This window comes from Crotalus tigris, unplaced genomic scaffold (assembly GCF_016545835.1).
Source record: "Crotalus tigris isolate CLP2741 ecotype Arizona unplaced genomic scaffold, ASM1654583v1 scf7180000017694.5664430, whole genome shotgun sequence".
Taxonomy (NCBI): domain Eukaryota; kingdom Metazoa; phylum Chordata; class Lepidosauria; order Squamata; family Viperidae; genus Crotalus; species Crotalus tigris.
The window spans coordinates 4,154,192-4,181,696 of NW_024096572.1; the positions used below are offsets into that span (position 1 = coordinate 4,154,192).

The following is a 27,505-nucleotide window of genomic DNA, read 5'->3' on the forward strand; positions in this document are numbered from 1 at the left end:
ACCAGGCCCGTAATTGCGAGTCCAGACCGGGGCACCCTCAAGTAGTTGTCTAGGTGCCCTAGGATGTGAGGTAGATGAAGGCAATCTGTCCGGATGCAACCGGTCAAGTTTAGTAGTAAGTTGACGCCCCCAACGAAGTTCAGCTAGGCTTCTCCCTGTAGAAGTGGACGGTGTGGTACGATAAGAAAGGAGAAAGTCAGCCAACCTGTGATGCCAGTCCCCGTAGGTGAGTCTTTTCAAGGCGTCCTTTGTGATGCGCACCATACGTTCAGCCATACCGTTGGTGGACGGGTGGAAGGGTGCAGACGTGGCATGACGAATCATGTTTGCCTGTAAGAAAGCTTGGAATTCGGAGGAAGTGAATTGAGGGCCGTTGTCAGACACAATGACATCTGGAAGCCCGTGTGCAGCAAAAATCCCCTTCAGTACCTGAATAGTCTTTGCAGTGGTGGTGGATGAGACAGGTACAACCTCAAGCCATTTTGAATGGCTGTCAACAAGGACCAAGAAGAACTGGCCCTGAAAGGGCCCAGCGTAGTCAATGTGCACCCTAAACCATGGGGACTGTGTTTCCTCCCATCTATGCACGGGAGCTTGGGGCATCTCTGGGCGAGATCGTTGGCACAGGTGGCATGCATGCACCTTAGCCTCAATATCTTTATCTAAACCAGGCCACCACAAGTGTCTGCGCGCAAGAGCCTTCATACGAACAATGCCAGGATGACCCTCGTGGAGGGATTCTAAGACCCTAGTCCTCATTGAGGTGGGAATGACAACTCTGTTTCCCCAAAGCAGACAACCCTGAGAAAGGGACAGCTCGGTCCTTTTGGACCAGAAACTCTGAAACTCAGGACTAGGGCAGTGCTCAGGCCAACCAGACAAAACCCAGGAACGGACACGTGAAAGTGTGTAATCTGTACCTGTTTCAGCGGTAACATCCCTGGCACTAAGAGGGAGCTCGGGCAAGGCTTGGATTTATAGAATGTTGACAGCTGGCGCAGGGTCAGCTTCTACTACTGGCAGAGGCAATCTACTGAGGCCATCAGCATGGCCCATTTCTTTCCCAGGCTTGTGGAGTAAAGAAAAATCATATGCAGACAAAAAAATAGACCACCTAAGGTTTCTGGGGGAAATGATCTGGGGAGTCTGCTTACGTGTGGTAAACAGTCCCAGCAGAGGCTTATGGTCAGTGAAGACCGTGAAATGCCTGCCATATAGAAAATCATGGAATTTTTTAATTCCAGCAAAAACAGCCAGAGCCTCCCTGTCTATCTGAGCGTAGTTGCGCTCAGCAGAAGACAATGTTCTGGAGTAATATGCAACTGGAACCTGAGTTCCATCAGACCTGAGGTGGCTCAGGACAGCTCCAACCCCGTAAGGGGACGCATCACAAGCGATGCACACAGGAAGGGACTCGTTGAAAGGTGCAAGTACACTGTTAGAAGTGAGCAAAGCCTTGACTTTGTTAAAACAACCCTCATGCGTTTGTGACCACTGCCACACTGCTTGTTTGTCTAGTAGCCTGTGAAGAGGTTCAGCTACACTAGCTTTATGTGGAAGGAAGGAATTGTAGAAATTCAGGAGGCCTAAGAAGGCCTGAAGTTCGGCCTTGGACTTTGGCCTAGGTGCTTCTAAAATAGCAGTTAGTTTGGATTCAGCAGGGTGAATCCCAGCAGCATCAATTTTGAACCCCAGAAATTCAGTAGAAGGCACCCCAATCTTGCAGTTGTCTTTTTTGAGCTTGAGGCCTGATTTCCTGAATCTTAACAGAACAGCCCTGAGCCTTTCAGCTAGAATGTGTGTGGAGTCTCCTGCAATCAAGACATCATCAAAGTAGGGGCAAACCCCTGGTATACCTCGTAGTGTGTTTTCCATTACGCTTTGGAAAATCCCAGGAGCGACATTCACTCCAAACTGTAGCCTTTTTACCTTGAAGGCCCCTCTGTGGGTCACAATAGTCTGAGCTGTAGCAGCATCATCATCAACAGGCAGCTGTTGATACGCTTGAGCTAGGTCAAGCTTTGCAAAAACGCGCCCCCCCTTGAGGGAGGCCAGAATATGACTGACCACAGGAACAGGATAGGCATGTTGCTGCAATGCCTTATTCAGAGTGCATTTGTAGTCAGCACAAATGCGAATGTCCCCATTTGCCTTTAGAGGCGTGACAATGGGGATCTCCCAAGGACTGGAATCAACAGGTTCTAGAATTCCCTGTTGGATCAGTTTGTCTAACTCAGTGTCAATTTTACTCTTTAAAGCAAAAGGGACCCTTCTTGCTTTAATTCTAATGGGAGTGACAGTGGGGTCTAGCTTTAAGGACACAGGGGGTCCGTTGAATGTGCCCAGCTGGGGGCTGAAAACATCTGCAAATTCTTTGCAGACTTCCTGTAGGTCGAGTGTTTGTAAACTGTTGAGTCCTGTGACGTGTATCCCCAGGGCCTCAAACCAATCGAGTCCTATGAGACTCGTTCGTTCACCCCCTACTACTAATATGTCTAGTGGACCTTCAAAACTCTTGTATTGCACGTTAAGGGTGGCCTCCCCCTTAACACACACTCTTGAATTTTGAAAATCTGTTAACACAATGTCAGAAGGCCTTAACTTGACCTGAGTTCCACTACCGGAACAAATCTTCCTAAATGTATGCAAGGAGATGATTGAAAGGGCAGACCCTGTGTCTAGGTCCATAGTTAATGGAACCCCTTGTAGCTTCACCTTGAGTGACAGCTTTTTCTTAATGGGCTTGTGTGTGCCTGTCCTAAGGATGCTTCTTCGCGAAGCGCAAAACCCTACCCTATTCTGGCTGGGGAATCTGGTACCTTTCAGGCGCAGTTCTTCCTGAGGTTGTACCTGTCGTCGGCCCAGACACACAGCTGCAATGTGTCCTTGTTTGCCGCATGCCCGGCAGGTAGCGGAGCGGAACTTGCAGTCGGTTCTCCTGTGGCGACCTCCACAGCCGATGCACTTGAGTGGAGCTGAAGAGCTTCCCTTCTGATTTCCTTCCTTCGTGGGGTGGAGACGGTCGACTTCCTCGTCCGGGTCCTCCTCGGAGTTCCCCTGGACGTCTTCCTGGTGCACGGATGCAACCTCTGGACTGTTTCTGATCGGCCGCATGTTCTTGACGGCGCCGCCTGCTGCTTCTTCTGCGGTGACTTCTCTTAAGGCATCTTGGAAGGACAATTCTTCTTTAGCGAAAAGTCTCTGTTGTAGATCTCGATGCCTTAACCCGCACACGAATCGGTCCCTCAGTCATTCTTCGAGGTCCTTGAACTCGCAGTGCTTGGCGGCCTTCCTCAATGCGGCGATGTATTCTTTGGCCGACTCTCCGGATCGTTGATCCCTCTGCTCAATGGTGTGGCGCCATGCGATGACGGACATCTTGGGCTGGAAGTGCTCCTTCAGTAGCTTCTTCAGATCTGCGTAGCTGACAGACTCTACTGGAACAGGTGCTGAAAGGTTTTCTGCGATGTCGAAGGCGTCTTGACCGCAAACACAAAGCAGGGTGGCAGCCTTCAAGCTCTCTTCCCTCACTTGGTGTGCCTTGAAGTAGTTCTCCACCCTGGCTACGTAGGACTCCACCGCTCTGGATGTGAGACGTCGAACTCCGAAAGCCTTCCAACCTTTGCCATCTTCAGGAGATGGGTCTATCAGCCAGCCTACCCCCGAATGCGCACTGGATTGGCGAGTAGCTGCCGAGTCGACACCGTTCCGCGGCTCAGGACTCACTTGGGTAAGCTTACACTTCTTGCTTTCCAGGCGATGTAAGGCATCCCACCTTCGTCGCCAGTGTTGAGTCCTTCGCGGAAATGTAAGACACGAGAAGCAGTTGTAGTTCTCAGTTTTCTTTATTATGCGTTCAGCTTACAAGTAGATGGCTTCAGCAGCTCCCAAAACCTCCCAGCTTCTTATATAGACATTTCCCGGGTCAATGCGATACTTTTCCCGCGCCAGCACCTGCGCATGCGCACGGCGCTGGCGACAGCCTGTCTGGTCCCGGGCAGCTTTGCACCTGCCCGGGACCGCCTGCAAACGCCCTGAGCCGTTTGCAAGGCTCGGGACATAACACTTGTGCCCATTGAAAATTCACTCTCTTCAAGGAAGCAGCTCTTTCTAGAAGGACATTAGATTTACAGACAGATTTAAAGAAGCATGTAAATGAAGTGACAGGTATCCATACAAAGGCAGACTATTCTTATGCTACCAAAATTGCTGCCCCTTTGGCAGGCAGTAATCTGGAGATTCTCCAATAGCTTTGTCCATACATCATGTTTAATCATGGTTTCTTGAAGGAAGCACATCTGATTGGAATCACACAGTATTTTATTTTTTCTGTTTTTTCCGGGTGAGAGAACGATGCAAATGGGGTAGTCCACATCATGCGCAAAGATAACGGTATGCTGAAAATGTATAACAACTGGCTCTGCCAGTTCCATTGCCAATATTGCACTATTCCTCACCCAAAAGACATCTCTTTTTCTTCTTTTCACTTGACCTTCTTAACAGTCTCCTAAACTTCCTGAAGGGAAGATAACAAGAGAGATTCACCACAAAGCCCTCATATTTCTATGAAAACACAAAGATGAGACATCTATCCTTTTATCCATTACTCATTACTCATAAGGTAACGCCTGTCTGGAGTTGGAGTCATCTGACTGGGACATTTGACTTCCCAGGTTGAACTGAATGACTTGAATTGTATTTTAGAATTTTATCCCTGTTGTTGTTTGATAACGAAGACCAGGAAGTTTTATGTTTAATGCAGTCTTTGTTACCTGTAAGTGAAATGGCCAAAAATATGAAAAGTAGTCTACACTGGGGCTGACTTGCGGTCAAATAAACAATTCCTTCGCTGGTATGTGAGACAAATAAAATTATAGTTTAGAACACCTGGTCTTGTAGATATTTATTTGGCTACATAATCTAAAAAATGTGATGAGCTTAAAAAAAGTGTGGAAACCAAAAATACTCACAAACAACATGTCATAAAGCAGAATAAAATGTTTCATTAATATATTAACATCTCCATTTTTATTTTCTTTTAATTCATGTTTCTACATAATGAAGATTTTGTGTGGATCAGACTATAGACTGCCTTCTTCAAATATTCAAATCAAAGTCCAAATTGAGGTGAGAAATATATATATATATATATATATATATATATATATATATATATATATATATATATATATATATATATATAAAAGTATATTGCAGTAGGAGTGAAGGGGATCCGGGTTGTAAAAGATTAATCTAAATCAGACCTGATGGTAGATTTTTTAAAAAATTTTGTTTGTGTCATGTTCATGTTAAGTGGTCTGAAGTTTTAATTTTACATTAAAAGGTACCAAAAGGTATAAAACAAATTGAAAATGCCTTGATCATGTCTTTCCTTTTTGCCTAATCATTCCTACTGAGTTGAGCTCAAATTTTTGTAAAGTTCCTTCATAGCACATAATGGCACTAAATTTTAGTCTTCCTCTTAGCTAAGCATACGTAGCCGAGGTGGCGCAGCAGTTAGAGTGCAGTACTGCAGGCCACTTTAGCTGACTGTGTTCAGCAGGTCAGCAGTTCAAATCTCACCGGCTCAAGGTTGACTCAGCCTTCCATCCTTCCGGGTTATATATATATATATATAGAGAGAGAGAGAGCTTACTGGTGTACACTGCTTAGAGAGTGCTCGCACTTAAAGCGGTATATAAGTCTCATAAATAAATAAATAAATAAATAAATAAATAAATAAATACGGTATGTTCTAGCAGCTCCTATTGCCATCAAAGCCCCATCATTATGCCATTTCCTGAATTGGGAGGCACTGGAAGATTTACCAGTCCCTTTAAAGGTAATGGAGATTCTGCCCTTCAATGAAAATCTTCCCTGTTTTATCCCTTCATACAATCCCATCCTGCTACTCTCTGTCTTTACAATAAGATTTGTTGGTTTTAAGAAAGGGAAGATAGGGAACGACCCTCAGTCTCAGTTTTTCCAAATTTTCTTGGAAAGTTTTTGAGCTCAGAAAATAATTATGAAGGGATTGAAGAAAGTTTGCTCTTCCCTAAACAGGATTTCCTATTTGATAATTTCATTTTCACTCCTGAAGCCCAAGCAAACAGACCTCAGAACGACTAAAACTCTTGTTGTTAATGACCTTTAGCTGAGTTAAACGATGCATCACAGGGCAACAGTTTTTGAACCAAGGTACCTCAAATGGGCTAATTTATAGGATGTGTCAAAATCCGGGACCTATGACTCCTGTGGGAATGAAATTTAGGAAAGTTGTGGCTGCTTCAATGCTACTAGCTGCTGTGTTGCTGAGCTGCTGCTGCAATCACATAATCTTCATTTTCAATGTTCTGTGACAATTTCCCAGCCAGTCTCACAATTCCTTACTTCTTCTCCCACACAGCAGCATCCACTTCCCTGCCTGCTGGAAAGGAAAGGGAAGAGAAAGGGGAAGGGAAGGAGGAAGGAATCCTCTACATATGCCTTCCCTAATCCACACAGCACTTTTTACACACTCCTTCCTGGCCCATGCCACCTGCTCTGCACCTTCTCTCCTCCACACAGCACTGCTTGTGCACCCCCCAGGGTCCTCACACCCTTCTTGACATGCAGTGTCCCCCACATGCTCTACTCAGCCCAGCTTCCTACTGGCTTCCTCACTGGCTCTGTCCCTGCAAGCTTCCCACAAGCACAGTAAATGGCAAAGCTGGCAGGAATTTTAAGGAGGGAAGGAAAGAAAAAAGATAATGACAGAATGAGAGGGAGAGGAAGAAGGAAGGGGAAGGAAGGGAAGAAAGGGATGGAGGGAGGGAGGAAGGAAGGAAAGAAAAGGAAGAAAAGAAAGAAAAAAGAAAGGAAGGAAGGAAGGAGGAGGGAGGGAGAGAGGGAGAGAGGGAAGAACAGAAGGGTAGGAGGGAGGGAAAAAAGAATGGGGAGGGGGAGAGGGAAGTAAGGAGGAGGGAGAGGGAAGGAAGATAGGTAGGTAGAAAGTGGGAAGTAGGTGGGAAGGAAGGAAGGAAGAAAGAAAGAGAAAAAAGAAAGAAAGAAGAAAGAAGAAAGAAAGAAAGAAAGAAGGAAGGAAAGAAAGAAAGAAAGAAAGAAAGAAAGAAAGAAAGAAAGAAAGAAAGAAAGAAAGAAAGAAAGAAAGAAAGAAAGAAAGATTTCTGATGACTTGGACTCTGCCAGCTTCCCACAAGCAAACTAAATGGGGAAGCCATCGGGAAGTTAGAAGTCACTCCCACTCCTACTGCTCTTTGCCTATTAGTGATCATTCTGTTTCTCTGTAAAGAAGTACCTCCGAAATGATGATCCAATGGGGCAGGGGTTGTCTAGTAGTTCATAATTCTTTGTATATGTTTTATAGATAGAAGACCACTGACAGAAAGTGTAACTTGAACTTGGGCTATTACATAAGCAATAGTAACAATTCAAATACTGGATTGTAAACTGATACGATGGGATTTCTCCAAGTTTTTCTCTCCCAAAAGACATGGAGAGTCCTATAACCAGCTAAAGGAGCTCTCACGATTTCATGGTACCCTAAAATCCAATTTAGTCCTTTTCTCTTTCTTGCTGGTGGCAAGACTGCAGCTGAGTGGCTTTGCGCAGTCAGTCACCCATCTTCTTATTTATCAGAATCACTCAACAGCATTAAAAAGCTGAAGGCATTTGGCTGGCTGTCATGAAAACCATTTCGGCTATGTTGCTTTTTATTATGGCCAACCTTTGTTATCCCGTTTGCTGTTAGTCTCATGGAGGATTGTTTACAAGGCCAGTTTCGAGTAGAATTTACTTTACAAGTGAAAGATGTCTGTTGCAAACAGACTCTGTAATTAAACCAGATTTGTTTCTTGCTCAGTTCCATTACAGATTATATTAGTTGGTTCTGGAAGAAGCAATAATTGCAGTGTAAATATTGCAAACCTTTCAAAAGTGAGTTTAGCTTTTTTTCCCCAGCAACCATGACAAAAGGAGGTTTCAAGGTACTGCAAGGAATATATTCCCTAGCTCTGTTTTTTTTTTTTTTTTGTTCATGAGAGTAGGGGATAGGTTGTCGTGCCAAGAGTTCTGTAAATATAAAACTAGAATTAGACTGTTAGCAATTTACAAAGCGTCAAAACTTACCTGAGAAGGATACTGCATTTAAAACAGAAGAATCCTGCTATATTGTTTGTCTGTTTGTAATCTTCAAACATGGGCATTTAAAAAATGCAGAGTTTCCCCCCATGGTATGTAATTTAAGGCCTACAGTTATCCACATAGCTCTGGAGCTTACATTACAATTCTGGTTCTGGGGAAAATCTGGTAAACGTTTGGCATGCCGAAGCACCATTTAGATGAATGGGATTTACACTCTTCGTAAGCGCTTAGGTCCCCTTACTTTTAATGAGTCTTTTGTTTTCCTTCCTGTAGCTTGCTTTCAAACCATTTAAATAATCATGAGCACCTCCTTTGTCTTTCGGTGTTCTGTGTAGATTGAGGAAAAGAACCATGAATGGTGACCAGATCGTCAGTTATACAGGTAATCCTTGACTTACAACAGTTCACTTAGTGACCATTTGAAGTTACAATGGCACTGAAAAAAGTGACTTATGACCTTTTTCACACTTACGACCACTGCAGCAGCCCCATAGTCACATGATCAGAATTCAAACGCTTGGCAACTGACTCATATTTATGACGGTTGCAGTGTCCTGGGGGGGGTTGTGTGATCCCCTTTTGTGACCTTCTGACAAGCAAAGTCAATGGGGGAAGCCAGATTCACTTGGCAACCATTTTACTAACAACTGCAGTGATTCACTTAACAACTGTGGCAAGACAGGTCGTAAAATGGGGCCAAAGTCACTTAACAACTGTCTTGTTTAGTGACAGAAATTTTGGGCTTAATTGTGGCCGTACGTTGAGGACTACCTATATATCGGACAGAAAGCAAAGAAAAAAATGGCCATTAACTTCTGTATGGTAAATCAGACACTATCTCAGATGAACCTTTTTTGTTCCCTATGGAGGGTTTTATTCTCTCTCTTGGGGAGCCAAATGACAATTGGTGTGAGGGACTAAAGTAAGCGATATGTAGGGCCAGAGTCAGAAGTAATAGTGCCATCCATTCTCTTTCATTTAGAAATCCTTTTGTTCCATTTTTCTTTCTGAAATCTTCTTCTCTTATTCTTTCTCCTCTTCCAGGGCTGTAGGCCATGGGAAAAGAGTGATTTCTCTTCCAGGAGATCACAGCTGTTTTCATTTAGGCTGTGGGCCATAGGTGAGTTTAAAACTACATGATGGATTTTTGTGCACCAACAGTGACTAGGCTGAATTGCTGTGGATAGGGAAGGTAGATTTTCCTGGCCAAATATATCAAAACTCTTTTTTTTTTAAAGAGGTCGAATCGATGGCCAAGCCTGTGTTCTCTTATTGTGATATGAGTCACACGGTCAACTCCCAATTTTAGGGCTACCAGATAGGGCTGCAAAAGCCCAGGTGACAAATTTTGCAGCAGTAAAGAAATGCAGAGAAGAATGATATCCTTCTTATTATCTAGGCATCATCCTGATTTTTGCAGCTCACTAAGGTAGCCTTATCTTGTCCAGAAGATGGTTTATAATTTCAAAATCCATACATGTGGCTTCCAGCTTTCCTCACCTTGGGAGACCTTGTATGTAGCAATAGCAATAATGACTCATATGGTGCTCCATAATGCTTTACAGCACTCTCTGAGCAGTTTACATTGTCAGCACATTGCCCCCAATATTCTGGGTCCTCATTTTACTGAAATTTGTATGATGGAAGTCTGAGTCAACCTTGAGCCAGTCAGGATCGAACTCCTGGCTGTGGGCAGAGATAGCAGTTCTTCCCTCTGTTCATAATTTCAAATTACCCATTGCAACTTTTTCTCTTTCTGCTGGATCCTGTCCCCCACCTAAACAAGGCTTATATTGGTCCCACTCTCTGAAGCTCACTGACACTTCCTTTTTCTTGATAACTATCTTTTTACCTCACATTCACTTAGCTCAACTTTTGGCTCGGCACGATCCATTCCACAGCCAAATATCTAAACTGGAGAATGGTTTACAGCAACTTCTAAATGCCTTGTTTCATTGGCTATGTGTCAGCCAACGTAGAGTTTCCTTCACAAAAGCTTCATGTGTTCTCCGTACATGTGCGCACAGTCTTGCCATCCTAAAAATAAAAATAAAAGACTATTGGGTATTTTAAGAAGAGAAGGAGAAATGGTAACAGTGCACATAATAACGAATCCTCCACTACCTAGAATTTGCCTCTAATGAAGCTAGAAATGTTGGCTCTGTGCGGTTACCACATTTTATTCATGACATGCTTAGGACACAGCTGCATAATAAATATATCTGGAGAATGAACAATTAGGCTCTGTATGAATGTGTGTAATATGGGAAGGGAGAAAGGCTAGGTATGTGGGCGGGTGGCCTTGTGGGACAATGCATACCAGGGCAGCTTTGAGTGACGTCAACTGTTCAGAGCCATGGATCTCATCCACTGATATTTGCTATTCCTTCACTAGGAATAGTAAAAAGGGGGAAAAAATTAGAGGTATGGCTGGAATTTTTTTGGCCAACTTGACAAATAGAACAAGATACATGGATAAAGTTCATCTGGGTACAAAATAAGGATTTAATCCCTTTCAGAGGCTCTCCTACCTGGCAGATGGTAGAAAATGAAAAAAGCCATTATAAGTTATTAAATCAGCAGTGAAAGTGCAGAAGAATAAACCACATATTGCATTCGGCATTGGGGGTGGTGGTGGAATGTCTCATTGTTTGTACGGATGGATGCATTTGAAGGATGTACGTTCTCAGGATCAGGGCTTTTGTATCTCAGGAGGTGGCTGTTCCATACGGAAGGCACCGTGACAGGAAAAAAAAAAAACATGCTTCTTAGGATTCACCAAATGACACTAGAACAGTGATATAACCTGCAACCTTTCTGCCTGATCTGGTGGAATGGATAGGAACCATCAGGGAAAGGTGGTCCTGTAAGTATGCAGCCCCATGACAGGTATGGTTTTAAAGGTAACAATCAGCATCTTGAATTGCACACAAAAACCTACTGGGTGGAATAGGACAACTTGCCAGGGACAATTTGCCATGGCCAACTTGCCATAGCCAACTCACTGCAGGACAACTCACCATGGCCAACTCATCACAGGACAATTCACTGTGGGACAATTCAACAGTGCAATTTACTTATTTAACATCATTTAAAAACTATTTTAATTTTTGTCGTTCACACTTCATTTTGTCCCTCCTTTGGCATCCTTTCTTAAATGATTCTATTCCACTATTCCTTCAATATTAGTGTAACTCTTGCCCCAAGGTGAGTTGGCCATGGCGAGTTGTCCTATAGCAAGTTGGCTGTGGTGAATGGGCCACAGCGAGTTGGCCATAGCAAGTACAGCTCATGAAGCAGCTGTTGGCATGCTACGAAGCCCCCAATAATGCATGGGCCACCACATTCTGGATCAGCTGAATCTTCCAAATGCCCTTCAAGGGGACCCCCATGGAGAATGTACAAAATTAGTCCAATCCGGAAGTGAACAAGGCCTAAGTGATCTTAAGGAATGTCTCCTGGTTTAAGAACTAGTGCATAAGATGTAATTGTGAAAAGTATTCTCTGGCCATGATTGTCACCTGCTTCTGAAACAGGAGTCATGAGTTCAGGAGGTCCTCCAGATTGTGCACCAACTCTGCTTGGGGGTGGAGTATTACCCCATCCAGAGTCAATGATGGAAATCACAAGATGCAGGAGATCCTAAGTGTCACAGCCACTTAATTTTGGCAGCACTGAGCTGAAACTAATTCTTCTCTTCTGAGACCCCAGAACTTAAGGGAAAGCACTTCAATGGCATTATTTGAGCAGCATGGGGCACAGATACACATCTCAGTATCATTGACACATTTAACCCAGTATCGGCTTACACAGTGGTTTCAGGTAAGTAGTAAATAGAGGTCAAGAAAGAGATATAGCATCCCACAAAGCAGGACCCTAAGGCTAGATCTTCCCTTCTTATCAATAATTAATGGAACCAGCTTTGAGAGAAGACACACCAAAAGCCGGTTTCCTGCACAATTGGAGGCCAACTCTCAGTAAATGCAACCACTGTATTTGACAGGGGTTCAGAGTAATCCTTAGAGTGGCTTGCCCCCTCCTTATCAGAAGGGCCCAAATTACATGAAATAGGTGGTCAGGAAACTATTCACAGACAAGAATAGGTGACAAATAAATATGTTTTGCTACCCTTATTGCCACAAGATAGACCTTGGCGCAGGCTCTAAACCAGGAGTCTTCAAACTTGGCCCTTTTACGACTTGTGGACTTCAACTTCCAGAATTCCTCAGTCAGGAATTTTGGCTGAGGAATTCTGGGAGTTGAAGTCCACAAGTCATAAAAAGGCCAAGTTTGAAGATCCCTGCTCTAAACTGTGCTTGGTTGGGGTTGTTCTTCATCTGCCTTCACCAGTACTTTAGGTATCTCATATATGGTTTCAATTCCTAGAGTTCTTCCTAGGGCAGCCCAGAATCCATGCACATAGAAATTCCATATGGGTGCAATTTGATCCAAGGCTGTAAATGAATAAATCTATAAATCTACATGCCATATAAAATTTATCAGAATAATACAATTTAAAATTGCATAATCCTAGATCTTACTTTAAGACTAAGATAATGAGGTGGCTCCTGGCTATCATAGTCTTGGCTCATAACATTACTATAAGATAGTTAGCTAGTCTTGGGCTCATGGTCTGGTGTAAACCCTGGGAATTATGTTAATTCAATCAGTTATGACTGGATGAACCATGAGTTTATATGACCAACAGTGATCATGGGTTTAGGGATGGAGTTGGCAAGATGGCAGAGAGAAGACTGCCATGCTAGCTTTGTAGATCACATACAAGAAGAGCAGTGCTTATATCACTCTGGTTTATCTGCTGTCCTGCAATGTTGACATCCTGGTTTCAACAAATACCACTGTACATGACTGTAGATCAGCCTTTGTCAACTGGAGTTCTGCAAGAGATCACCAGGGATTCTGTAACATCATAACTGAAAAAAGTAAGCATTATTTTGTGGACTTTGTGCACTGTGCCATGCTAGTACTCTCACTGGTGAGAATATTTATGCACCACAACTTAGCTTACTGATCATACAAATGTACCACGAGCTGTAGATATAATAATTTTGAAGTTTGAGAAAACCTGCCATAGATGAACTGCCTGAGCCTTCCATGTGAGCATTTTTGTCCAGGAAGTACTAAAATGAACTCTCAATATGAACATTCATGTAATAAATCTTTCAGATGCTGCTTATCTTAAAATTTTATATGTCAGTCAGTTTCCACCTCTAGTTATTTTTCTCTTTTAGGAGGAGGAAAGTGTTGGTCCTCCAAATTTTGCTAAATTATAATTCCCATTAGCCTCCAAAAAACTATTAGTGAAGGAAACTCGGAGTTAAAAGAATATCATCTGGAGCCCAGTTTTTGTCTAATGTTACTGATGGAGGCAAGGTTACACCTCAATTTCCAAAAGATTAACCTGCTTTCAAAATTTGGGAATAGGGAAAGTGAAGGAGAGTGCAGAGGTGGAAAAAGTAAAGTGAAGTCTGTTGCATCAAAAATCTTCTGTTCACACAACCTAATATATGATCTTCCAGTTTTAGTCATCATAATATGAAAAAAAGACATTGAGACTCTAGAAAGAGTGCTGAAAGACCAATAAAGATGATAAGTGGATTGGAGGATAAACATATGAAGAACGGTTGCAGGAATTGGGTATGTCTAGTTTAATGAAGAGAAGGACTAGGGGTGACATGATAGCAGTGTTCCAATTTCTAAGGGGCTGCCACAAAGAAGAGGGGTTCAACCTATTCTTCAAACATCTGAAGGTAGGACAAGAAGCAATGGATAGAAGCTAATCAGGGAGAGAAGCAACCTGAAATTAAGGAGAAGTTTCCTAACAGTGAGGACAATTAACCAGTGGAACAGCTTGCCTTCAGAAGTTGTGGGTGCTCCAAAACTGGAGGTTTTTTAGAAGAGAATGGACAATCATTTGCTGGAAATGGTATAGCATTTCCTGACTGAGCAGAGGGTTGGACTAGAAGACAAGGTCCCTTCCAAATCTGTTATTCTGTTATTCTTCATGTATGGAGTGGGAATGTGCTGGCATCAGCATAAAAGGTGACCTTTCCAACAGGTGAGATCTTCACCTGTGGATTGCTTGCACTTGCTGATGTGAACATTTGGGGAAATAGGTATGGGTTGGGTTTGAGACCCATGGGAAAGAGAGCTTTTCTGAAGAATGACTGTGAACATTTGACTCATAATAATAATCCTCCGGAGCTTTATGGGTTCTGAATGTGGAATGTTTGGGTTAAAATGGACTAATTCCCCCAATTTTATTTGACAGGGTTTGCCAAGCCCAATTTCTAATGAAGTCAAAGAAAGTTTAGCTTCCACCAGTTCTCTTGATTTTCGTTTGCCTTGATTTAATCAAAGCATAATCAGCAGGGGAAAAAAATAAATTCAGTTAGAATGTGATTCTTGATGCAGAGTATGGTATGCTTAATTCTGCTATTCTTCCTTCCTCTCTGGCATATAGATCCAATTTCTCATTCCAATTAGCCTAAGGTAACCTGTTATGTTGGAATGGGCACTGGAGCAACTGGTTGCTGTTCTTGGTAAAAACCACTGAGTCAGGGGTTAGCCTTGAGGTGCAGTTAACCTTGCTGAATACTCTTTTCATTGAATACAGATTCTCCTGCGCAGGAATGGAACCAGAATCGGTGATTCAGTTCTTCCACCCTTTAAAATGCCAAGCGTGACTACATTCCTCTATCACAGAGATGGTACAGTGATTACTGTAGCGCATCATTTATCCAAACAGCCTGGAGGACCATTGGAATAATCAGAAGCTCAGATAAACAGCAGTGCTCTTTACAAGGATTTGCCATGAGTCAGGCATCTACCCGGTGTAGAGAAACAGAGAAGGGATTGCAGGCATCCTCCTGTAAAACATCAAAACAAAGGAAGCACACAATATGCTCTAAATTTCACCCTGCCTTTTAAAATGAATTGAAATGATTACTTCCTGGGGTATGTGTGTTTTACATTGCCTAGTATGAAATATTTGATATCATAACGAATTTAGAAACCTTCTAATTGATTCCTGTAACAGATTTGCATGTGCATTTTTCCGACCCTTGATGATGGCGGCTGGTTTTTGAAGTGTCGTGGGACTAACTGGTAACTTTGTTTATGTATTTTATCTGTGATTAACTCGTTTCACTTTGTTTTAGGACCCAGGATAAAAAAGCCTGGTTGGTCACAAGGATGTTTCACCTGTAATGTGCAAGGTGGATTAGCATAGTGCAGTGCTCTATATCAAGGGTCTTCAAACTTGGCCCTTTTATGACTTGTGGACTTCAACTCCCAGAGTTTCCTCAGCCAGTGTGCCTGGCTGAGGAATTCTGGGAGTTAAAGTCCACAAGTCATAAAAGGGCCAAGTTTGAAGACCCTTGCTCTATATGATCCAGGAAGATATGAATGGGAGTATAGAATAGACCTAGGAGCCCTGATTATATCTTATGACTGCTATCCTACTGTTTCCAAAGCTTTTACCTCTCAAGATGTTGACCTAGAAGTGGGCAGATCTAGATTCAAGTCCACCTTCAGCCACAGAAACTCCATGGGTGATTTGGGGCTAGCTACTCTTTCTCTCAGCCCAATTTTTTTCAGAGGGTTTTGTTGGGGGGGGGGGGGAAATAGGAGGAGGTAGTTGTGAGGACGCTGTCTTAAACTTTTGAATGAAAGCTGGGATATAATCCAATGAAAAACTAAATACAGGTAGTCCTCAACTTACAACAGTTCATTAGTGACTGTTTGAAATTACAACAGCACTGAAAAAAGTAACCATTTTCCACTCTTATGACCGTTGTAGCATCCCCATGGTCATGGGATTTACATTCAGATACTTGACAACTGATTCATATTTATGACGGTTGCAGTGGCCCCGGGGTCATGTGATCATCTTTTGCGACCTTCTGACAAGCAAAGTCAATGGGGAAGCCCAATTCACTTAACAACCGAGTTACTAACTTAACAACTGCATTGATTCACTTAACAACGGTGGCAAGAAAAGTCACAGTAAAATGGGGCAAATCTCACTTAACGAATTTCTCACTTAGCAACATAAATTCTGGGCTCAATTTTTGGTCGTAAGTCCAGGGCTACCTGTAACTGAGGGAACTGATAGTAAAAATGGAAGGGATTACAAAAGAGGCCAGTCAAAGACAAGATGACGAGATGAATAGATGCTACCAGAGATGAGGCAAGCCTAAGTTTGAGGCAAGGACTCAAAGCAGCAATTCCTGGCAGATTCCTGGTGAAATGAGGTCCATCAGTCCATGAATCTGTTGCCACAATGGTCTGTTTGCACTGTGAGGCCAGCTTCCAGGCTTTGAGTCATCTCAGATAAGTAAGTGGCAACAGCTTTTTCTACTGCGGAATATGGTTTGTGAATGTTTGTCCTCAGGTTGGGGATATTGGGAGCTCTCAGTCAACAATCTTCTCATTTTCCTAGCCTCTACCATGAGATGAGGAATTTAATTCTTGCTTCCATTCAGTTGTTGTTCATATTCATTGAATGTTACCTGACTGAGAATGAAGTATAAAAATCTAATAAAATAAACGATATGCTTGTGTATAAATCAGAAATGAAAAGATTTGTTTTTTCTTCTCTTGCTCAGTACAGACCCACAGAATCCAGATTCTAAGGCTTTGAAGAAGCCCTAAACCTCTGAAGTACAGACATGAAATTCAGTACAATCAGGATATTTGGCTGCAATCATGAGGCTATCTACTTAGAAGTATTTTCTTTGGGAGATTTTGGCCTTTTAAGAGTCAACATGGCCATCTCCTTGTATGAATAACATTGCTGTAAACTGAATAATCTAACTGCCGGCAAAGCATGGTGTGACCCAGTTGTTAAACCATCCAAAGAGAAAGCCACATATTTTTTTAATATACTTCTTCAGTTTGTTGGGTTAGCTCACATAGTGATATATAACATTTGGAAGAAAGCTGTATTTAATCTCCTTGTCTCAGAAGTAAATGCTTCTAGGTTCCAACGCTACTAAGAACAGTCCTTAATTGTTGCAATGTGGACCACTTTTCTGAACCATAATCTTCTAAATCTAGATGAATGCTGCTTTGCTGTTGATGGAACAACACCCTTCTATTCACCCCCATCCATTTCTTCTATCTGCAAAGGCTTTCTTCCATCCCTAACAAAGGGGATACCTGCTGCACATAGGGCAGTGATGGCGAACCTTTTAGAGAACGAGTACCCAAATTGCAACTCAAAACCCACTTATTTATCGCTGGATGCCAGGTGGGCATGGCCCACTGGGTGGGTGTGGCTGTGGTGGTCATGGCAGATTGGGTGGGTGTGGCCAAGGTGGGCATGGTCAACTTGATGTTGCTTGTGGGGAGGGATACCTGTGGGGGCTGGGCACGATTGGGGGAGATCCAGGGGGTCTCTGGTAGGTGGGGCAGTGGGCAGGAGGCTTGTCCTGCGGGGTGAGGCGAGGCAAGGTGGGGGTGCCATTGTCACAGGGCAAGGTGAGACGGGCAGGGGTGGATGCGGCCTGACACCATCAGCCCCTGCACACAGAGGCCAGCGAGTGTGTGGGTGCTGGGATGCATCTGGCCATGTGGGACCTCAGTGAGTTAGCAGGCGGCTGGTTGAAGAGGGATGGTTTCCATCTCTGGGGCATGGTGCGTGTGTCCACAGAGAGGGCTCTGAGTGCCGCCTCTGGCACGCGTGCCATAGGTTCGCCACCACTGACATAGGGAGTAATGAGTAGATTGCATAATCAAAGTATATTGCAGTTTAGTACTCTGAACTTACTAGAAGCTAAATTTATGCTGTTGGTGTCCAACAGACTACAGTTTCAGCTGCTCTCTGTACTTTCAGCAATTTTTTACAGATCCATACATTCTGAGAGATAATTCCCCTTATTGTCCGAGAAACTGCTCTAGGATTTAATCGGCAATTTTGCTGCTTCTAAGGATGCAGCCTCTGAGTTTCAGTGTATTCCTCATTTATATGGCAAGGCTCCAATTGCATTATCAACATCAAGTCCTTTCAGTAGCATCAGTTCTGGTAACTTGACTTGGGAGCATATGGAAAGTTTTTGGTGTCTTTGATGAATGATTTCTGTTGCGTGATTATTTATAAGCATGAGCATTTGCTAACCTTTGCTCAGGAATGTTGATGAATATCGACACAACTTTTAAATTTATGTAATAAAGGCTCATAATGCACATTCATCTCTGTACTGTGGAAAGCACAGTTAAGAAAAACCAAAGTGTGGATCACACAAAGCAGATGCCTTTGCCCTATCACATCTTGGGCAATTCTTCTATTTTTTTCTTTTCTTTTCTCCCCCCCCCCCAAGAGATCTTGGTGCACATTTAAAAGCAATAGCCTGCCAGATTTGCTTTAAAAGTGTAGCCAAGTTTGATATTCCAGAAGCATAAAGAATAATAGAATGCTCTTTCTCTTTATTTTCCCCAATCATTTTTGTACCTTTCGCATACTGTAATAGTTTACTGTTGGATCTGCATAAATATTGTATTTAGAGGTACTCCATCAATTTCTTTAATTTCCAGCTAGCGGCTAAGATTTAGTGGTAAATATGCTGGTTATTTTGCTTCACGTGCAATTTAATTGCTTCGGTTGAACAGGACTTCTTGAGACTGCTGAGAGAGGACATATTTCCTTCCCACATCGTGACTCTGTTTCTATTCAAATAGCTGTTTAACCTTGCTCTTTATGCACTGCGAGGTAACATTTTGTCACATAAAGTAATATAGTAATCATTATTTTCTTCTGTGGTGCAGCTTTACGAGATGAAAAAGTCTGAAAGCAGAGTTGGTCCCCTGTGCTTTTAATACAGTTTTAAGCAACCAGGTAAATAACATTTTATACAGCCATAACAATCCCAACTACTTGCCAGAAAGGTATACCTTTATTGAATTAAGACTGCAGTTCTGAGCATACTTAAATGGGGAGAACTCTCTGTGAACTCAGTTAAGTCTTAATTCTGAGTAGATACGCAGAGGAGCACATTGTTATTTGATTAGGGAGGGAGAGAAAAGACTGTTGCAAAATAACCTCTATTCCCAGAAAGAAGTAAAGTGGAAATTCATCAGAAGTAAATTTGTAGGTGTACATCATGTAAGTTTTTTAGGGTTATTAAGACAGAGAAAAAGTGAATTAGATCAGCAAATAAAGAAATATTAAAGTGCTTTATACTGAATTGGAAAGAGAATGAGACAGAACTTTTCTACAATATTTAATAAAGAACACAATCATCCTAGCTGGTTACCTTTTAAGTATGTGATGCCCTTCCTTCCTTCCTTCCTTCCTTCCTTCCTTCCTTCCTTCCTTCCTTCCTTCCTTCCTTCCTTCCTTCCTTCCTTCCTTCCCTCCCCCCTCCCTATCCCCCCTCCCTATCCCCCCTCCCTATCCCCCTATCCCCCTCCCTCTCCCTCCCCCTCTCTTTCTTTCTTTCTTTCTTTCTTTCTTTCTTTCTTTCTTTCTTTCTTTCTTTCTTTCTTTCTTTCTCTTCACTTCAGTGAACTGTATTTTATTTATTCAGCATTCAGCTCCTGGCCAGCTTAACCAATCAGGGAGGCTTTAAGGGCCCAGGACTAGCCATGGTGCTGAGCTCCAAATGTGATTCCAGCCCTGACAGGAGGATTATAGGAAACAGATGACTTGCGCTTCTAATTTGTGGCCTTAAATTGCAAACAGAATTTCAGGAGTCGAGCAGAGTAATAAATGGCAATAGAGAAAGCCACACACAGCCAAATCAGTATGTGGTGCTTGTAGGTTAAACTAAATAGGAAGAGACAGGTTATGATGGTTTAGTGTATTACAGAGAAGAAAGTCTTAAATTACTAGTGCTGAGAGGTATTGCACGATGGCAGACAGTATTCCATTGTAGACCCTGCAGATAACAGGGGCAGAGTAATTAAAAAAAAAATCAGATCTAGGAAGCAACCTGTTGCTGGACAAATCTTTCTTCCTCCTCTATCCCAGCCCTCCCCTGTTGGCTTTGACCTTAACTGTATGCTGTCCTGGCCCCCTTAGCACATCTGTTTTCTACTGTTGCAACCTTTCATATCAAATTAACTGCCAGGAAAAAGGCAGATTATATTATTATTATTATTATTATTATTATTATTATTATTATTATTATTATTATTATTATTATTATTATTGATCATTGCACAGTTAGCCAGATGTTCAGACTGGATTTGGCACTTTTGTCTACCTATTGAGTCCTTCCCAAGGACCTGGGATAGGCAGATGTGAATGTTTGACGGTATTACAGATATCGTCACAGGATGGAAGCAGTTCCTTGTAAGGCCGCCTTTTGCAATTGACTAATGGTGATTTTGTCAATGCCAATGGTGTTCAAGTGGTGCTCCAGTTGCTTTGGGATTGCACCCAAGGCACTTATTATTATTATTATTATTATTATTATTATTATTATTATTATTACTAAGATAAGATAAGATAACCTTTATTATCATTTTTATATGGTGGGCACAATGGCACACATCAAAAATGAAATTTAGTTGCCCACTCTCAAAGTGAAACACATACATGACACATACCTAAACATACTATGAACAATGTATGTATAGACCCATATCCCTACATATACGTAGCAAATAAATATTAAATATTTTCCATCTTGAATATATAACGGAAGGAGGAAGCTTGAGAGTTCGCAAGGTTAATGCTGTATTATTATTATCATTATTATTATTATTATTATTATTTACATAACAATGTGCAGTCACAGCTGCCAGTTCTTTAGCTGATATTGGCCTTCAGATGCATCAAGTTCTTCCCAAGAACCAAGGTGTTGTAGTGTATCATAGTAGTATATCTGCAGGTCCAAGCAGTGTGCTTGGTGCTAGAATTTCACATCTGCACCCTCTTCCTCAAAGAAAAAAGTGAGGCAACACAGGTAGTCCTCGACTTACCACCACAACTGAGCCCAAAATTTCTGTTGTTAAGTGAGACGTTGGTCAAGTGAGTTTTGACCCGTTTTGCAACTTTTCTTGTCACGATTGTTAAAACGAATCACTGCAGTTGATAGGTTAGTAACCTGGTTGTTAAATGAATCTGATTTCTCTGTTGACTTTGCTTGTCAGAAGGTCACAAAAGGGGATCACGTGACCCCGTGTCATAGCAAAGGTCATAAGCATTAACCAATTGCCAAGCATCTGAATTTTGATCACGTGATTGTGGGGATGCTGCAAAGGCTGTAACTATGAAAAACGGTCATAAGTTACATTTTTCAGTGCTGTTGTAACTTTGAACAGTCACTAAATGAACTGTTGTAAGTCAGGGACTACCTGTACATTTACAATGGGTATCATTTGTATCAGTTTTGCTGGGTGTAAATTCTGATAGAATCAAAGGAAGCTTTAGGATGCTGTATTGGTTCCAACATTTATAGCAGAATTAGAGTGATTCTTCTCTACAATTATTGTACAAAATACTTCCACATTTTACTGTGGAAAACTTTATTTAGTGAAAAAATTGATATAAAGCCCTTGCATTCAACCAAGGAGGCATGGCATTCTATTTTGTTTTGCCCTTTTTAATATATATATTGCTCTTCAGTGACAGTGAGTGGGCTGAGAAAGGCAAGCGGAGATAAAAAAGGAAAGGAACATTTAAAAAGTAAACTAATTATAATGCAGAAACAGGAAGAGGACAAATGCATAGGGATCAGTCTGATACATATTTACTCAGAAATGAGTCTTGCTGAATATGATGGTGTTCTTCCTCAGCTTAAATCTTTTTTTAATTCCATGTTAATGCAATTTTACACAGGCTTTGTCCAGTACTTAAAGGCATACTAATGAAGTCATCCTTAGCTTCCCAGTTTAGAGATGTTATAACTTATATTTTTCTCCCTGAGTATGGCCATCGTACATTTGTGTGTGGAATCTCAAAGTAATCAGCTCCTGAGTGTCTAGTTAATGATTTCTACTCTGGAGAAATCATGTTGAAAGGCACAGTGGTTGAAAATAAGGTATATAGAATATTTTCTAGAGAAGAGGAAGCTAACAATGCTTTGCAGTCCTGTGATTCTTGAATGTATTCTGGTATATAAGAACTGAAGGTGATATATTTAATCCCGGAGCCATGTAATGGCATTTTCTTGGTCAGATAATTCATCATGTTAAAAACTTCAGTCACTTGGAAGCACTGTGTTTTATTTCAAGCTTCAAAGCCCACTTACATCAGAACGAACAGTGTTGTCATTGCCAAATGGTTATTGTTTTAAGCAGGTCTGTTGATTATCATTGGAAATGACTGGCTAAATACATTTTGATTAATTGCTTACAAAAAATTATGCTTGTTAGAACTGCTTTATATTCTGTTCCCAATGTAGGTTATAGCTTCCTTCTTTCTAACTTGGGTGAATAAGGGACTCTTCCACTGTCCTTTAAAGATACCTGGTGAGAAAGAGAAATAAATTGTCAAACTCTTTTGTCTCAAATCTGGCTATCCTCTCTCTCTCTCTCTCTCTCTCTCTCTCTCTCTCTCTCTCTCTTTCTCTCTCTCTCTCTCTCTCTCTCTCTCTCTCTCTCTCACACACACACACACACACACACACACCCTTAATAAAGTTCAATTATTGTCTATGCTGCATGAAGAATAATGAAACCTCTGTATCAGACCTGGCCATTTTCAGATAGGAGATGGCTTTTGTTTTGCACCTCATCAACACCGATCACCTAATTAAATCTGATACCTCTGGCTGCCACAAAATGATTTGTTAATGGTTCTTTGGGAATTTACTTAATGAGTTTAGATGTCTTTTGTATGGTACATGTGGGGGCCTTTGGGGAAAAAAATAATAAAACACAGCTGAGGGAAAAAAAAATTGGGGCAAGCGAGGAAAATTTCCAAGCAAACAAAACAAACTACGATTCCCCCCCTCCCCCCCCCGCCACTATCCTGAGGCTGCCAAGGCCAGCCTATTGTGTTAGGTGGAGCTTGGTACACATCTTGATGGACTGCAGCCATTCATTAGCAAAGAAGAGAAAGCAGATCTGAACTGTAAAACCTGGGTACACACACACACACACATTCTCACACTCTCCCTTTCTCTCTCCCCTCCCTGCTTGTCCCTGTCAAATATCTGTGGGCATCTGCCAATGGTTCAGATCTACCTTGATCACCCTGCAATGGTGGCATTATTCCTTAACTAACACCAGAAGTCTTTCTTGCACCTTGATTTTAACAGCTCTCTGGGGTCAGATGGTCCTCTTTCTTCTCCTGCTCTGTGAAAAGTAAAAGGAGCTTGTTAATGGGCTTAGATATTTGGACTGCTGATGCACTCCGGCCAGCCACTTCCCTGTGGTAACCGTGTCAAAGCCTCAGGAGGGATAATTGCTATATTTTCAGACCAAGAAGTGCTTCAACTTTGACTGGGTGGTGGTGATGGTGGTGAGGAGTGACTGAATTAAAAGGGAAAAGAAGGGGAAAGTTTTGTGAATTTGAGACTTTTCCAGTGGCTGGAAATGTCAAATTAATCCAAACTCTGGCTAGAGTAATAAGACAGGCTGGGGATGGGGGTGGGGGTGGGGAAAAGAGAGAAATCCAATCTAAAAATATCATCTTTTTTCTAACTTAATATAGGCTGTGTTCTGGATCTCACTTATAGATGCTAGTTAGATTGTTTTTTTTAATGTTTTTTTTAACCTGGGTCTTAAACTATGTTTTGTTTATGATCTTTGACTGCAATAAATTGAAATTGAATTGAAGGATAGTCTTTTTCTTTCACTGTGGTAAGCAGACTGGTTTCATTGGACTGATCATAAAATTTCTGAGCTGCTTCACCTCTCTGAATATTCTGGATTAGCAATTCCCTGCCCACTTAGAATGAGGGCTCCCTTAATTTGTTCCAGGATCATTCAAATCAGTCTTCAATTTGTGGCAGCAACAGATGCCTTGTGGGACTAATCCAATAAACTATATGTAAGGGGGAAAATTTTCTGATTCAAATGGAGGAATGCCCAACATGGAACCTTCTTCCAGTGGGGATATACATTCTTAGTCAAGGATTGTCTTCTCCTTGGATATTCATATGGAGCCCTTTCAAAGCTAGCTTCAGTCAGCCAGTGGGCTGCTTTAGATTCACAATCACATCCATTTAAAAGTAGGAACATGCTCATCCCATCATCTATTTTTGTTCAGGATGTTCACATTCTGAGATGCAAGAAATCTACTTCTGGTTTTCTCTCAAACTTCCTTCGTCTCAGCAGAAGTAGAAGCCAAAAGCCTTTTTTTTTTTTTATTTTGGCAAAGTTTTAAAACAGCAGACTCAGGAACACAATCAATTCCAGTTTACCTTTTGCTCACATCTTGGATATAAAGTTACGACACTGCAACTTGACATTTCTTAGAATTAGGATTTGGATGAATTAAGGTTTGGAAAGTGCCAAGTCTTTGATCTTATCACTGCAGTGAAATCATTGAAAAAACACCTAAGTAAAAATGGGGCTGGCCCTGAGTTATTCATCAGGCTAAATTTTCATTTCAGACTTAGAATAAATGTTGTAAAACATCACAAGCCCTAATAAAGAAGTTACCAGAGTATTAAAAATATTAGTTACATTGTCAATTGTGTCAAAAGTCATAGATTGCATGTGCCAGGTTTTTGATGGCCCTTCATTTAATAAAGATGTGAATTATTTATAGATGTTCATATGACATCCATTTTCCAAATGGAAATTGAGAACATAATGGAATTTAATGTTATTAATATGCAATCGTAAATGGCAACTTAAGAAGAGATCAGTTATAAAATATACCTTCATTGCATTTGCTGCTGGTCAATTATATTTTTTTTTCTTTACCAAGAAAGATAGAATACACTTTTAAAAGTATTCTATTTAAATAGGTCAGTAGTTTGAGCAGTGCATATTAGGCCTCTGGACCACAGTGACTTTTGATGTACTTGCATAGTTGTAACATGGCCTTTAAATATTGTGTGTAATGGTTTGGAATTAAGAATTTTGCCTTTCATCCCAACCTGAGGAATGGAGGACAACATTGTTGTTGGCTCTTAAAGATGTGTACAAATAGTTAATTGAATTATGAAGCGGTGGAAATATGTTTCATTTATTAATTCCAGGTGTTTATATGAAAGGGGCCTTTTGAAAAAAATTGCACATTAATTTTGTGTGCTGTCATCATATATATTCATAAAAAGAATGAAAAGCCACCTCTGTGTGTCATAATGGCACACTTACAAGTAAATTTAAAAATATATTATAACTTGGAGGAACTTTTAAGGTTTGCAGTACACACATTATAATACAGAACAGTGGTGGGATTCAGCCGGTTTGCACCACTTCGGCAGAACCGGTAGCTAATTTTTTGCTGCCCAGGCCCAGAATGGACTTCCGGAAGCGGCATCCACACAGAGAACTGGTTGTTCACATATTTGAATCCCACCACTGATACAGAACCATGAATGAATTGATTTGGGTTGCAGAATCCTGGAGATTTTAGGAAGCAAAAATGGGGAAAAGAGAAGATCCTAGGAACCAAAGGTCCACAATCAGAGCGTGACTGGCTAATAAGAAAAGGAGAATTCCACATAGCAACTTTTCTTTCTTCCTTGCCATTTTTTTTTGCTTTTGGCTAATAATAATAATAACTAAACTTGTAATAGTGGGAAAAATAAGTGATGGATGTTTTATGCAGATTTGTCTTATGCCCTATATTATATTTCATATATTATTAAGTAATAATATGGAGCGTATAGATGCATTGATCCACTTGAATATTACTTCTGCCTTTAGGCAGAGCTTAGACCAGGGGTCCCCAACCCCTAGTCTGTGGACCGGTACCGGGCCACGACATGCCAGCAACTGAGCCGCAAAAACAAGCAAAGCCCCATCTGTGGGATGCAGGCAGCACACAAAACAACCCCCTAACCCTCTCTCCACAGAACCAGTGCCCAAAAGGTTGGGGACCTCTGGCTTAGGCAGATGAAAGAAAAGATAACTTCTCTTGGAGACATTAAGAATATCAAAAAGTCAGGAGAAGTCTGGTGGTATCTTATCTGACTATCTTTTTTTTTTAATTAAAAGGCATAGGCTTTTGTGGGCTGCAGCTCAGTCCCTCAGAAATATGGGCATGTCTAAGTGTTACCAAACTTCTGATTTTGGACTAGTGTCGATGAATACAGTTTTCCTACGATGTCTAGGAGCGTCAGCATCTCTCCTAATGGTGGATTTCCTTTCAGTGTTCCTACCGAAACCAGCAGCCGTGCAAAAGTTGCTTTGACCTCCATCCATCTGATACTTTAAATGTGGTCCCCTTTGGAGAGGTCAAAAACCAGGGCTTTATATTATTACCCCTTTTCTCCACACAGGGAAAAAGAAAAAGAAAGGGAAAGAGCCCGAAGACGGCTGCAGGCAATGACAAGGCATTAAAACATAATGGGCCCCATCTTTTGGGGAGCGTAAATCAATGTAGCTCCAATGCTGTCAGGGGTAGATCCAGCTCAGGAGGTCAAATTGAGCATATGAGACCTCCTGACCTCTCCAAATAAATCTCTCCAAAACCCACTTTACCTTCTCCAAGCAGCTCCAAAACCCTGGGAGAGAGATAGGCAGTTTGCAGCATATCTCCCCTGGAAACAAATCCCCATTTCCTGTACAGTAGTCCAATTTTTCTGTCCTGGGTGGTAAAGACAAAGAAGCTTAGACTGACGATACCAGCTTCACAGGGCAGGAACTAGAGCCAGGAAAATATCCAGGAAATGGATGCATCCTGTATTTTGCAGTGTGACTTGTAGTGTAGACTTCAGTGTGTTTGCTAATACAAAGTGAAGTCTACTTTGCTTTTCTGCCTCCAGATGCCTTCTAAGGATAGCTGATGCCAGATGATGTACATTTCACCTGGCAGTCAGGAGTGTTTACTCAGGGATGGGCAGGCTTTCCGAATCCTGCAAGATGCCAAAAGTGAATGGTCAGCATATTTACAAATGCCCTCTACATCTGACAAAACCACAACACTTTAGGACTCGTATGGACTTTCTGCATATGACAGAAGAGCCCTCGGTGCATTTTGCTAGTTAACATGAAGATGATGATGAGGATTTTCTGTTGGATTCATAGCATGCTGTATGTTTTAATAGGAAAGCCACACAATCACACTGAAATTCTGAGGAGTTCTGGTTATCTAAAATAGGGCTGAGCTGGCCCTGCCATTGGACTCAACAAGGTATATTTCTCAAATGGCGGATATTGCCACATCTTAATAGTCCTCAGAGAGATAGTATAATTTTATTAGCCACCTATATTCCTAAATGCCAAAGAGGAGATTTCACTGCAAAAAAGGCCAATGGCACTTAATGTAGCC

The 27,505-nt window shown here is 41.7% G+C and overlaps 1 long non-coding RNA gene across 1 annotated transcript in view; it reads left to right on the top strand.

Annotated features, from left to right (window-relative positions):
* The window catches only part of LOC120305897, a 65,693-nt gene extending 50,297 nt beyond the window's left edge, over window positions 1–15,396 (top strand). The window contains exons 2-3 of the long non-coding RNA XR_005556126.1: window positions 5,065–5,127; window positions 14,780–15,396. This is a non-coding gene — a long non-coding RNA (uncharacterized LOC120305897). The remainder of the gene's footprint in view (window positions 1–5,064; window positions 5,128–14,779) is intronic.
* Window positions 15,397–27,505: the final 12,109 nt, after the last annotated feature.